We start from the raw sequence: 12,612 nt of genomic DNA, 5'->3' as shown, positions 1-12,612 counted from the left end.
GCAGAGTCAACACAAAGGAAGCTGGTTGATCTCAGGAAGGTGGCCTGAGTCACTGGCACTCAGGGGTGGCCTTGCCAGACAAGTCATTATGGTCTGAACTAGTGCAAACTTAGGTCATGCAGTGATAGTGTTTTGCTCTGGCTGCAAAGGACAACAGATTGAGTGGCTCAAACACCAGAAATGTATTTTCTCACAGTTCTAGAGGCCGGAAGTCTGAGATCAAGATGTCTGCAGGGTCAGTGCCTTCTGAGTCTCCTCTCCTTGGTGTACAGACAGCTGTCTTCTTCCTCTATTTTCATATGGTCATCCCTCTGTGTGTGTCTTGTCCTAATCTCGTATCTTTCTAAGGACACCGGTTGTATGGGATTAGGGCCCACCCTAATGACCTTATTTCAACTTCATTACCTCATTAAAAACCCACATACAGTCACATTCTGAGATGCTGGGAGTTAGGACTTCAGCATATGAACTTTGAAGGGACACGATTTAACCTGTCCAATGGCCAAATCTAGGACACCGATAATGTTTGCTTCCAAGAGTCTTGGTTTTTGCTTTTTTGTTTTTAACTAACTAATTTTAGAGAGGGAGCAGAGGAGCAGAGGGAGAAGGAGAGAGAGAATCTTAAGCAGGCTCCATGCCCAGTGTGAAGCCTGATGCAGGGCTCGATCTGACAACCCTGAGATCATGATCTGAGCCAAAATCAAGAGTCAGATGCTTAACCAACAAAGCCACTCAGGTGTCCCACTTTTTTGTTTTTTAATATTGCGACTGCTGGCCTACTCTTCCTTTATGCAAACAGGCTATGATACAAATTAGCATATTTCTGCTTGTTACATGGTAATCGTGACTCAATCCTGCCTTCCTGAGATTTCTCTTGGTTGGTCCTTTGGTTGTGCTCAAACTTTCCTGTTGCATATGAACAACCTCTCAGTTCCTTTCAAAAGATGGCTAATCACAGCCACCATGGGAAAGTTTTACTACCTGAGTTTGGAGAGTGGGTTTATGTGGAAGTTCTTTGGGGTACCTTTCTGTCCTCTCCCCCAGCCACTATCCCCAAACTGCCAACAGATATGACTACATTTCCAGAAAATAGGACAAGGAACATAAAAAGTTATTGTACTAGGGCCATGGGAATTCCAGAGAGAAAAATCTGAACGAAGAAAACATCCATTTCTGTGGGTGATAGTACTGGGAGAGATCCAAAAATACCTTTGACAGCTTGGAGTGGTGGCCTGACTCTAGGATAAAGTCTGATTGGGGATAATTGTGCAGTCTGGAACTTGCATTAGGATAATTCAGTGGTAAAACATACATGGAAGAGATGTGGTTTCACAGCAGGGAGGTGACTTTGGTTGGCAGTGAGTTTGCTGTGAGCCGACCTGGGTCAGCCCCTGAGAGCCAGTGCAAGCAGAGCCCACAGGGGTAGTAGCACTGTGTCTAAGGGAGGGAGGAGACAGTCTCATTTTTCTCAGGACTGATCAGATTACTCTCAGGTTCATTCTTTCCATGTGGACACCACACTGTAGAGGGGTGATAGCAAAATGGAATAATGGTTCTTGAAGCTATGTCCTGGGAGCAAGGGAGAAGGACTGAGGATGTTATAGAGAAAAGACTCGGGAAGGGAAGAGCATACCGTGCATACTAGAGGTCGGAGATGGATGGGACTCCTTCCATGTGGATACAACAAAAAGACCACTGGGTGGGAAATTAAAGGGAATTTTTTGTTCACCAATATAGTATCGAACAGTTACTTCAGGTTGGAGAAGTTTAAGTAGGAACTAGGCTTGGGGAGAAATTTGGAAGAGGCATCGTAGAGGAGATTCAATGACTGAGAATGAAAGAAAAGTCATAATTAAAAAAAATAGGAAACAACACGGAGGAAATAAGTCCAAAATACAGCAATAATTACAACAACTGTGAATGCATGAGTGCAACCATTAAATGATGTATAATTCAAATGGATGTTGTTTACAAAGGTAAAACATGGGCTGACACAAAAAGCTTGAAATTAAGGAAGTAGAAAAAGATATACCAGAGAAATATTAATGGAAAGGAAAACATGCCTATCACTAGAAAGTAGCAATATGAATATAAAAGTATATATATAATATATATGTATATATATAATTTAAGGTTACACTGATTCCTGTATTTTAATTCTCTGCACAGTATTTGGCATTACCTGGTATTTTTTCTCCCCCTGTCTCATGTTAGACTACAAATTCCATGAGAATAGAGACCTTGTTTATTCTGTCCATTGCTTAATCTTGAGTGCTTGGAATGTTTCTTGGATCATAGGAAATATTCAATAAATATTTGTTGAATGAAGTAATGACTTCAAAGACTTTTGTGAGTATTGACATTCTAGGATGGAGGATGTGCAAACTCGCCCTTGTTCTGGTTGCTGCAGAGCAAACCACCCCAACACTCAGCAGCTTAAACACCAGCTCATCATTTCTGACCGTGGTCCCGTGGGTTGACTGGGTTCAGCTGGGCAGTTCTCACACAGGCTGTTTGATGAATTTGCAGCCCGCATGGCTGGAGCTGGAATCCTTTAAAGGCTCAACTGTATGACACCCAAGATGGTGCACTCAATGGCCGGTCTTCATGCTGATTGCCAGCATTGGGCCCAGCTGGGGCTCTCCACCAGAGTGTCCGTATGCGGCCTCTCCCTGTGGCTCAGGCTTCTTACAGCCAGGTGGCTGGAATCCAACTGCAAGTGTCGTAAGAGACAGGAAGTGGAGGCTGCCAGTCTCTTAAGATTGGAGCCCAGAAAAGGACTCAACACTATTTCTGTCACAATCTACGGGTCAAGTGGTCACATAGCTGCCTAGATTCAAGGGAAGGGATGCAGATCTCCTCTTCCTCCTCAAGCCCCTTCTCAATGGGATCCATGTCAGGAATTTGTGGTCATCATTGATCTACCACAGATATCTGACGAGGCGGGCTGTTTTCATCTCTACAAATGCCAGTACTTGATAGATATGATTTGCTGGGTCTGAGGCCTATCTCTTCCCAGGGAAGGAAAATTCTACATGGAAAAAGAGTGCTATTCTAGAATCTGCAGGGTGTGTGGGCTGGACCAGATGCCCTCTAAGACCTTTTTCCAGTGCTGACATTCACAGATGGAAACTTCAATGAACAGACCAGGGAGGAAGTCATAGTGACTCAGTGAAACATCAGAGGGCTGCGGGTTTCACTGAGGGGAAGAAACTGAGATCTGCCCCTAAGAACAACATACTTCTTCCTCTCTCCTTTCACACCAGTTAAGCACTTTTATCTAGAACTGCGCCATGTGGAATTGATGCCAAGGACAGTACTCTAAGCAATACAACACCTGTGTTGGGGACCATCCTACCTCAGAGAGGTGCAGAGTACACCAGGTGAAGGCTGGCCCCCGGATGGTCCTCTGTGGAGACCTATCTTTTCCTCTCAAAAAGCAATTGTAAAAAAAAAAAAAAAAAAAGGAAAAAAAAGATAATAGTGCTTTTGGTGATGGTCAATTTGTAGATATTGGACTCATTTTGGAAATTGCTTGTTAATTTCTCTCGTTTGCTTCCCACCTCTCCGAATGATTAGCAATGAGTCCTTAGGGAAGTTACTTGACATCTCTGTGCCTTATTCTCTCATCTGAAAAGAAAAGAATACTAGAATATACCTCATAAGGTTGTGGGAATCCGATGAGTGAAGACAACATGCTAAGTGCTTCTTTAAGAAAATTTCAAGGCAGTGCTTCATAAATTCAAACTATTATAATGTTTCCTTTAACATGCATTTTAATGATTGCACAACAACTTGTGACATGAGCGTTCTATAAATTATTTTGCCCATCTGTGAATTTCGTGTTTCTCTTTGCCACTGTGAAAATGATATAACGAATATCTTTATGGGTGGTAGGTAGGTGCCTACCACTTGGATGAAATTCCCAGAAGTGGAATTTTGCAAGCACACTTTTGGACTGCGTGATGAAGTCTAGATAAAGTTCAAAGTAATCAAGGCTGTGGGTGTTTGAGTCTAACGGAACTGGTGCCTCGATGTACGTAGAAACATATATTCATCACTTTCAACAAAAAAGAAGTATACTGTGCTTCTCTGTGCCACACGTGGGCTCCCTTCTTCTAGACCCCGGGCACAGCTGGGTTTCTGGCTCCGCATGGTGGCATTCTGGTTGCCCGGACCCCGTGGGGCTCTTCCATGTCTCTCTTGCCTCCATGACACACCTATTTAGCAAGTTCCCTAGGCTTTCTAGGGGCTCTCCCTCTGTCCCCACTGTATTTCAAGGCTCTTGTGATCCTGTAGGTTGAGAGTCTTTCCTTGCCTTTTCCAGCTTGTGGCCCTGTCTAGCGGGGCAGCATCGTCGCACCTCTGCTTCTGCTGTCACCCTAAAATTCACTCACATGATGCAGTTAGTCCTCTCCCTTCCGTCTCCCTCCTTTCTCCACCTGCCATCCTGATCAGACTTTTCTTGGTGGATGAAGGGGACGGGGGCTGTGTTATTGCACAGAAATGTCAGTGGTCTCTTCCCACTCTCCCCAGAGGCTTACTCGGGGCCATCCCCTGGCTTCCTACGATGCCACATCCCTTTTCCCCAGAAGCCGGCCTGCTGTGTGGGTTTTGCTTTCCAGAGATCCAGGAGCCCGCTCAGCTGTGGAGTAACATCTGGGCTTTCAATCCATTCCCAGCTATGTTACTGCCGGTGGTTGCCAGGGATGGTGGATCAGTGGGGAGCCCAGGGGAGGATCACGTGGTCAGCCTGACCAAGGGCCTCTTCCCCACTGCCTTCCTGGGGTTGGGGGGAGAATCAGAAGCTGAGCTGCTCACCTCCGGATCGTCCCCGTATGTGTAATAGAAACAGCGACAAGAGGCATTACCTTAGGCCTAGGTTACTGTTTCCATCACAAATGACAAAATCTATGAGCTTCACGGACATGAAACCCAACAAGGAAAGCAGTGAGAAAATGTATGCTCGTTTTAGGGAAATCTGTAATGGGAAAAGGTAAGTCATGGTTGCCTTTGCCAGCAGGTAGGGCAGGGTGAGGGATGTCCGCGTCTTTTCTTCACAATCCTTACCACTCTGAATATACGATATCATTTACTTCTCCTCCTCCTCCTTATCATAAATGCAAGTTCCTTAGGACCAGGGTTTTTTCTCCATGGATTTATCCTAAGTACTTGGAAGAATTGATAATATAGGGGGCACCTGTGTGGCTCAGTGGTTGGGTGTCTGCCTTCAGCTCAGGGCGTGACCCCGGGGTCCCAGGATCAAGTTCCGCATCGGGCCCCCAATAGGGAGCCTGCTTCTCTCTCTGCCTGTGTCTCTGCCTCTCTCTGTGTGTCTCTCATGAATAAATGAATAAAATCTTAAAAAAAAAAAAGAATAGATGGTGTACGTTGGATGCTCAATAAATACTTGTGGAGTGAATCCACGTTGGTGGGTGAGTTTCTTGGAAACCATCAAGTGATATTGATTTAAAGGCCACCAAACCCTCACCACCTGTCTGGCCCCACAAAGGTGTGGCTGACTCCAGAAGGACGTGGGACAGGAAGGCAAGGAAATAAGTCTGTAGAGGAAGCTTGATGAGAAATCACAGCACAGGGCAGCCCCGGTGGCTCAGCGGTTTAGCGCCGCCTACAGCCCAGGGCGTGATCATGGAGACCCTGGATCGAGTCCCACGTCGGGCTCTCTGCATGGAGCCTGCTTCTCCCTCTGCCTGTGTCTCTGCCTCTCTCTCTCTGTGTGTCTATGAATAAATAAATAAAAATCTTAAAAAAAAAGAAATCAGAGCACATACAACTTTATACAACACAGTTGCCCCGGCTGCATGAATTAGCCGATCCATATTCCTACAGAGAGGGCCTTCTACTGCGCAGGTGGGTAGCGTGCCATGGGCAGGTCCTCAAATGTGGAATCAGAATTTATTCCTGTGTAGCTGTCCTTGGCCCCTCAGGAAGGAATCCTCTGGATACTGTAAGATCGTTTCGGTGAGAGGGTCAGACGGCTCTTAACTTTGACTTGTTATATTTGGCTCTAAGCAAAACTCCTCTGCTGGATCGAATCTCTTTTTAAGCCTTCTGTGGACCTGATTTTCGGTAACAACATTGAAACACTAGCCAATTCCTTTCTCTCAAAGCTGACCTTCTGTATTGGGATCTGCTCTTGCAATTTCCATCCGTCTTGCTGTTTTAGCATCTGCAGACCGGTGCGGGCTGTTTGACACTCATCTGCTGGGTTTCCCTCGTGGTCCATTGCTTTGTTAGTTTTGGGATTTCAAGCTCATTTTCAGTCTCCCTCCTCCTCCACCTTTAAATCCCCGGGATTTTCCATTTAACTCACCGGTGCCTCAACTGTGTTATTAGCCCTCTACATTTTTTGTTGTTGTCGTTCTATTTTGTTTTCCACTAGCTTCGCAGCTTGGAAATTCCTATAACTATGAAACCAAACATCAAACCAGTGGGAGGTGAAGGGATGCATGTCTCCCCACCCAGGGTCTCATGAGCCATCCAGTTCCTGGTCCTTCCCTAGGGCCGGCTGGCACATTTTCCCGTCGCCCCCACATTAAGAGCCCTGACTTATGCATGGACCTCAGTTTCCACTCGACTCCTGCACAGGTTTTCCGAAGCTTGCTCTCTGCTTCCAGGCTTGAGTTGTGCCCACTCCTGCTGCAGGGCTGTGCTGGGCCATCTGCTCGCCAACCACTAGGGTGCCCGCGGCCTGGCTCTGCACGATCGCTCTCCCCGGCCTTCCTGGGTGGAGGCCTTCACATTTGCTCTCTAGCCATCTTCCAGCAAGCAAAGGCGCCTTTAGCTTACTTCCCACCCTGCTCTCTCTCTGGATGCATTAGCTGAGGGAGGTGTGGTGTGGGGCTTAACGGTATCTTTTTCTTTCCATTGTTGACATTGTGATGTCTGAAGCGTTGACTTCATGTCTCCTTGTGGTGACATACGCTTCCCCGCAGCAGCGGTCTCTGCGGGGTGTGACTTTCCCCGCCCAGGGACAATGGGTAATGTCTGCAGACCGTTTTTTGGTGCCATGACCGGGCAGCTGCTGCTGGCATCCAGCGGCTAGATTCCGGGCATATTGCTAACATTGAGCAGAATGCTGAGGACAGCCCCACGGCAAAGGGTGATCTGGCCCCAAATGTTAATAGTGCCACCGTCGAGAAAACCTGTCCCGCAGGAATGGCACTTAGTTAAATATCAGTGATCACTGTGTGACTCTGTGGCAATTCCCCACGCCCCCTCCATCCACCCCACACCTTTCTCTGCTCTGCAATCCAGGGGGCTGCTCCTGCTGCGGCATCCCCGCTGGCTTTGGCTTTCTGGGGGCATTAACTAAAGTTGGAGCAGAGAGAGGGATCTGGATGTTTCTTTGCCACTGCCTCCCTGCTCTGGGCTGTTTTCCTCTGCAGGTGGCTGTATTCCTACATGATTCCAGTTGCTTTTCGGCAGCCCCATCCCCACGGTTTCCCACCCTTGCTGGGGTCTTCTTGGGCCATTTCCAAATTCAGGTCATTTCTTCTCCTGTCCCTTTGACCGGGTGTGACACCTCCCACCGCGTGGCTCTGGGTGCCTCAGCATCCTCCTGCCCACAGCTTACCTGCCCACAGCTCTGGAAATTGGCTCCTCTAATCGCTCCTGACCATTTCAGTTGGCTTCTGTGTCCTGCCAGGAATCTGACATGATCACTGTGTTTTGTTAACATACAGCATGGTAGTAATGCTGTTTGATGCACCAGACCGTCTTTCATCTCTGCCCTGGGTCCCAGCTGCACTAGACTCGTGTGGGCCCATTACCCAGAAGGTGACCTCCGTCTCCTTACAATACAGAGATACAGTGGCGTCTCTCTGCCTTGTGCTTTATATATGCTCAAAAATCTCCATAATAAAACTTTAAAAACAGGCCACCAGACATTCTCTGCTCAGTCCTCAGATCCCTAACAATAATTGGTTAAGGGCTCTCCAACATGGGATGGGGCCTCCACTGGGTTTAATTACCAGCAACATGAGGTCACACGATCCTGCTCCAGGTGCAGGTGCAGGAAGAGTGTCCCGGCTGGAATCTGCAGGTGCCGAGTTCCTTTATGGGAGCAGGTGCGCAGGTGAACGGTCACTGGGTGAAAGTGAGGGCTGTGGTCCTCCGTCTTCCCTGGCTGCAGGCTCCAGGTGGAGAGAGTCCAGCCCCAGGCGTTTACTTGGGAGCTAATCCTAGCGAGGACTGGTGGAAAATGGAATAATGAGCCAGGGAGAGGAGGAGACTCAGTGACGAGTGCATCGTGCAGCCAGTTACCATAGGGGACCCTGGCCCGTAAAATACTGGGGAACCTTGGGCCACCCATGGACATGACTCAGTCCATCCTACCCTGGGCACTGGGTTATTGATGCGCCAATCGTCAATCTTTCGAGAGAGTTGCCCCCTGGGGGCTTGACTTCTCACTGCAAAGTCCCCAGGAGAAGAGGTGCAGCTGCTGGGTGGGAGGCCAGGGAGAGGCTGGAGGGCTGGGGGGAGGCACAGACATCGCGGCCACCGAGGCCACATGTACCCACCGTACGCTGAGCCGTAATGCGCTCTCACCCGTCCTGGCCCACGTCCTTGCAGCCACCCTGTTCAGCGTTCACGCAGACGATCGCTTCTCTCCCAGGAAATGGTCTTAGTAGCCACCGCCTTCAACCTCACCTCTTCTTTCAAGGCATCCTGTAGATTCCCAGAGAAGCAATATTGACAATGGAAGAAAAGTATGAGGCCGTCTCTCCCGCTGCCCCAGACATCCATTATGCAATCTGGCTCAGTGAAAGGCAACAGGAGTGACTCACACTTTCAAGGCTAAATGGAAGAAGAACGTTCCTATACCCTCTGGCTTCCACCACACTTCCTTCTGGGAACTCTGGTCCGTGGCAGCACCATCTTCCCGGGCTTTCCAGCAGCCTGAGAACACAATTAGGAGCTATGCGTCTGGTCTCCTGGTAGCCAAGGGATGACCTGGCCCCGTGGTACTCATGAATATTTGACAACTGGCTCTAAGTGGGGAAAGAGCCAAAGCCTGGATTTTTAACGTTTGCCCATTTCTGTGATGTAAATAGTCCTACCGTGGCTGGTGTCAAGCCTCTGCTGCTTGAACGACTGGCTTGCAAAATTCCCAAAAGTCTGCTAATTAGCTCTTGTGAGCTGTTACCAGCTGGCTCTGGCCCACTGGGGCCGCAGAGGACCACCCCTCTCCAGGACGCCTGGAGTTCAAAGCCAGTCTCTGCAAATCCTGCTGGCAGCTCCAACAGCACGAACAGGACCAGCCCTGCAGGAGCCAGAAGGAAACAGTGACCGACGCACATCCTCTGCTCAGAGCACCAGAACCTCACAGGGCCCTGCGCAGACCCTTGCCAGCTCTGAAAACCAAGAGAGGGGAGCCCATGAAAGCTGGAAGGACACCTGTCACAGACCCACAAAGACCACAATGCAGGAGTCGCAGCCACAGGGACGCCCCTCGTGAGGCCAAAGGGGAAGTTTGTCATGTGGATCGTTCTGCGCTTACCCCTTCAGGTGACACAGTCCCGCAGAGGTAGGTGACCGAGCCTCACTTTACTACTTCACCTAAATTTCGTGATCATACACGTACCCTCCATGGATCACCTTTTGCTTCTTTAACAGAAGCCAAGTTAGTTTGTGAGCATTGCTCAGAGCCCAGTGTTTGGGGGGGACAGCTAAGAGAGCTAAGGACAAATGTCCATTTGCAAGTGAGGGTGAGCTTTTGTACCCAGAAAAACAGGACATTCAAATTCTAGAAAACTTCCTCTTCAGCCTAAATTCAACGATAGGCTTTTAGTTAGTTGACTAATTATATTTAAATCAGTTGACTGTCAAAATTGATGTTTTGCTGGAACTCTAGGAAAATGTAGGTGGAGGGAGGAACCTGGATTAGGAGGTATTTTTTAAGAACCTAAATCTAGGGTAATTTGAAAAATTATTTTTGGAGATTAACCAGAAAAATGTTATAATTAAAAAGCCTTTTGTTTGCCGTAACTAATGTATTTGCACTACGAGGTGGCATTTCTCCCTCACGTTGAACTGACAGGTGAGAGTATTGTGTGTTTCTGTTGCGTGTGGAAAGAGCTTAGCATCACACAGAAATCTCCCAAAGCTCAGTAGTTCCTCGTTTCGGGCTGAGGACAGACCTCGGCCAATAAAGCTGAGCCCCCCCGACCCCGTCGTTTACTACTGGAGAACTGAGGGATTATGGTTTTATTAGCAGGTTTCCACGCCAGGAACGAGCAAGTAGTCCTGTTCATTTTTTATGTGTGATATAATATCTCAGTGCTTCAGACTGGAACCAAAATAAAACAGGACAATAAAGAGAAAGAAAGAAATCCTCTTCACTTATCCTACAAAATCCCCAGAGATGACAGGTGTGCTGTTGATGGCAAATGACCCACAGATAAAGGACATCGTATGCAAATACAGCTTGGGATCTCCCTTAAATTGATCTCTTTTTAAGTTGGTTTTCAATGCATAAAGCATCTTTAAAAACACTCTCCCTCTTGCATATGCGGTCCGCCTTGTCAGTGATCGCTAACAAATGAAATCTGCCGTAGATGATTCAAAATAACTAAAATCTTCTCTTAAAAGGCCTCTGTAGCTTGCCCTCAGATATACGCGTATTGCTTTCAGGAGACTATTGAGAGGGAGGGAGGACGGGGTAGGGGGTGGGGTATGGAGACGGGAGACGAGAGAAACAGAGGCACCGCAGGTTCGAGAAACAGGTGCCCGTGGGTGGGCCGGTCATCTTGGGGGAAGGGTGCTTGGCAGCGGCGTGCAGGGCGCTGCTGGTGGCCTTGCACACAGGACAGCCTGGTGTGGTGGGACCGAGCCTCTGAAACCAACTCTGCTCCCAAGTGCTCTCCGCCCCGCCCCCCAGCAGGTGTGGAACAGGGAGAGGTGTCATGGGGAGATATATTTTAAAGTGAAACTGATGGGATGTGGGGAAGAGAAGGAACAGAGGCCAGGCTTTTGGCCCAGCCTCACCCCTGGACGTGACCCGCTGACCCCCCCCGTCCCTGGACCCTCTGCACCGGCGTGCGACTGGTCCCTGCCGCCTCGCTCCCCTGTTGCGGCCTCTCGCACAAGGTGGCTGGAGGGAGCTGGAAACTCAAGGGACCCCTGCCACTGCCCCCCCGGAGGGCTTTCCCGCTGCAGCCCGACCCACTTGCATGAGGTCCGGCCTGGCCTCCAGTTGCATCTTTCCCCTGGTCCCAGGGCCCTTTCTCTCCCAGGGCGGCCACGGCCGTGCTTCCACCGCCACGTCCAGGGCGCCCAGCACGGGGCCTGGCACTCAGCAGGCATCAGGGGTGGTTGGAGAATGAATTACTTGAAGAGACCAGGATTTTTACAGAACAGGGCAGCAGGTGGAGTCTCATTTGAAGGGCAAGACACCGATTTTTTTTTAAAGGTTTTATTTATTTATTCATGAGACACACACACACACACACACACAGACACAGGCAAAGGGAGAAGCAGGCTCCATGCAGGGAGCCCCACGTGGGACTCGATCCCAGGGCTCCAGGATCACGCCCTGGGCTGAAGGCAGCACTAAACCACTGGGCCACCCGGACTGTCCAAGACACTGATTTTAATCTTGAGCAGAGTGGTGGTGGCCTGGGTCTTCCGTGCTCACACAAGCCAGCAGGGAAGCCTCATGGTCCCCACGACTGCACAGGGGGTGTCTCGGAGAGGCCCGGGGCTGCCCCCGCTCCTTGGTGAGCAGGTGATACAGCCAGGCTCCCCTCGGGGCGGGCTCATCTCTCAAGCTGGCAGCGTGTCCTCGCTATCTAACTCCCACGGACTTTGGGGTCGCTACTGACGCCCACGTTCAAGTGCGGGTCAGGCGGTGTGGAGGGTGGGGATCCAGGCTTCGGGCCCCTCCAGCTGCTGGTAGTGGCTGAGTCTGTGGGAGCTCGTGAGAACACCAGGGGAGGCAGGACACGTACAGAAAAGGTTCCAAAGCTTCTTGCGCTTCTGGTCCACCCCTCACAACTCTTCAGGAGAGGATGTAGGGTGAGCTCCCTCCACAGCAGTGGGTCCCCTGGCTCTGGCCCTGGCTTGCAGAACAAAGTATCAGTGGATGGGGTGAAATCCAAGTAGGGTCAGTTTTAGCTCTTTCCAGAAAATAGCCATTTGCAATCCCTCTCCGCTTACAGGTCACTTTGAGATTCTGATGAGAGCTAAGAACTTCCTAGAGAAATCCACCGAAGCATCCATACATAACATTAGCAGGGTCTTGGTTCCGTGGATCACCATCCTGAAGTCTCCTGGGGGCCAAAGATTCAGATTAAGAAGTCCTACCCTAGAAGGTCTTTTCTAGGGACGCCTGGGTGGCTCAGCAGTTGAGCATTTGCCTTTGGCTCAGGTCGTGATCCCGGGGTCCTGGGATCAAGTCCCACATCGGGCTCCCTGCAGGACACCTGCTTCTCTCTCTGCCTGTGTCTCTGCCTCTCTCTGTGTCTCTCATGAATAAATAAATAAAATCTTTTAAAAAGAGATCTTTTCCAGCAAGATAGGAGAAGGGCTCGATCAGAGCTCCCAAGGGTGCCCCAAAGATAAATTGTAAATTGTATTAGGCTTGAAGCG

The sequence above is a fragment of the Canis aureus genome, chromosome 24 (assembly GCF_053574225.1).
Source record: "Canis aureus isolate CA01 chromosome 24, VMU_Caureus_v.1.0, whole genome shotgun sequence".
NCBI lineage: Eukaryota > Metazoa > Chordata > Mammalia > Carnivora > Canidae > Canis > Canis aureus.
This window is presented reverse-complemented; position numbering follows the sequence as displayed.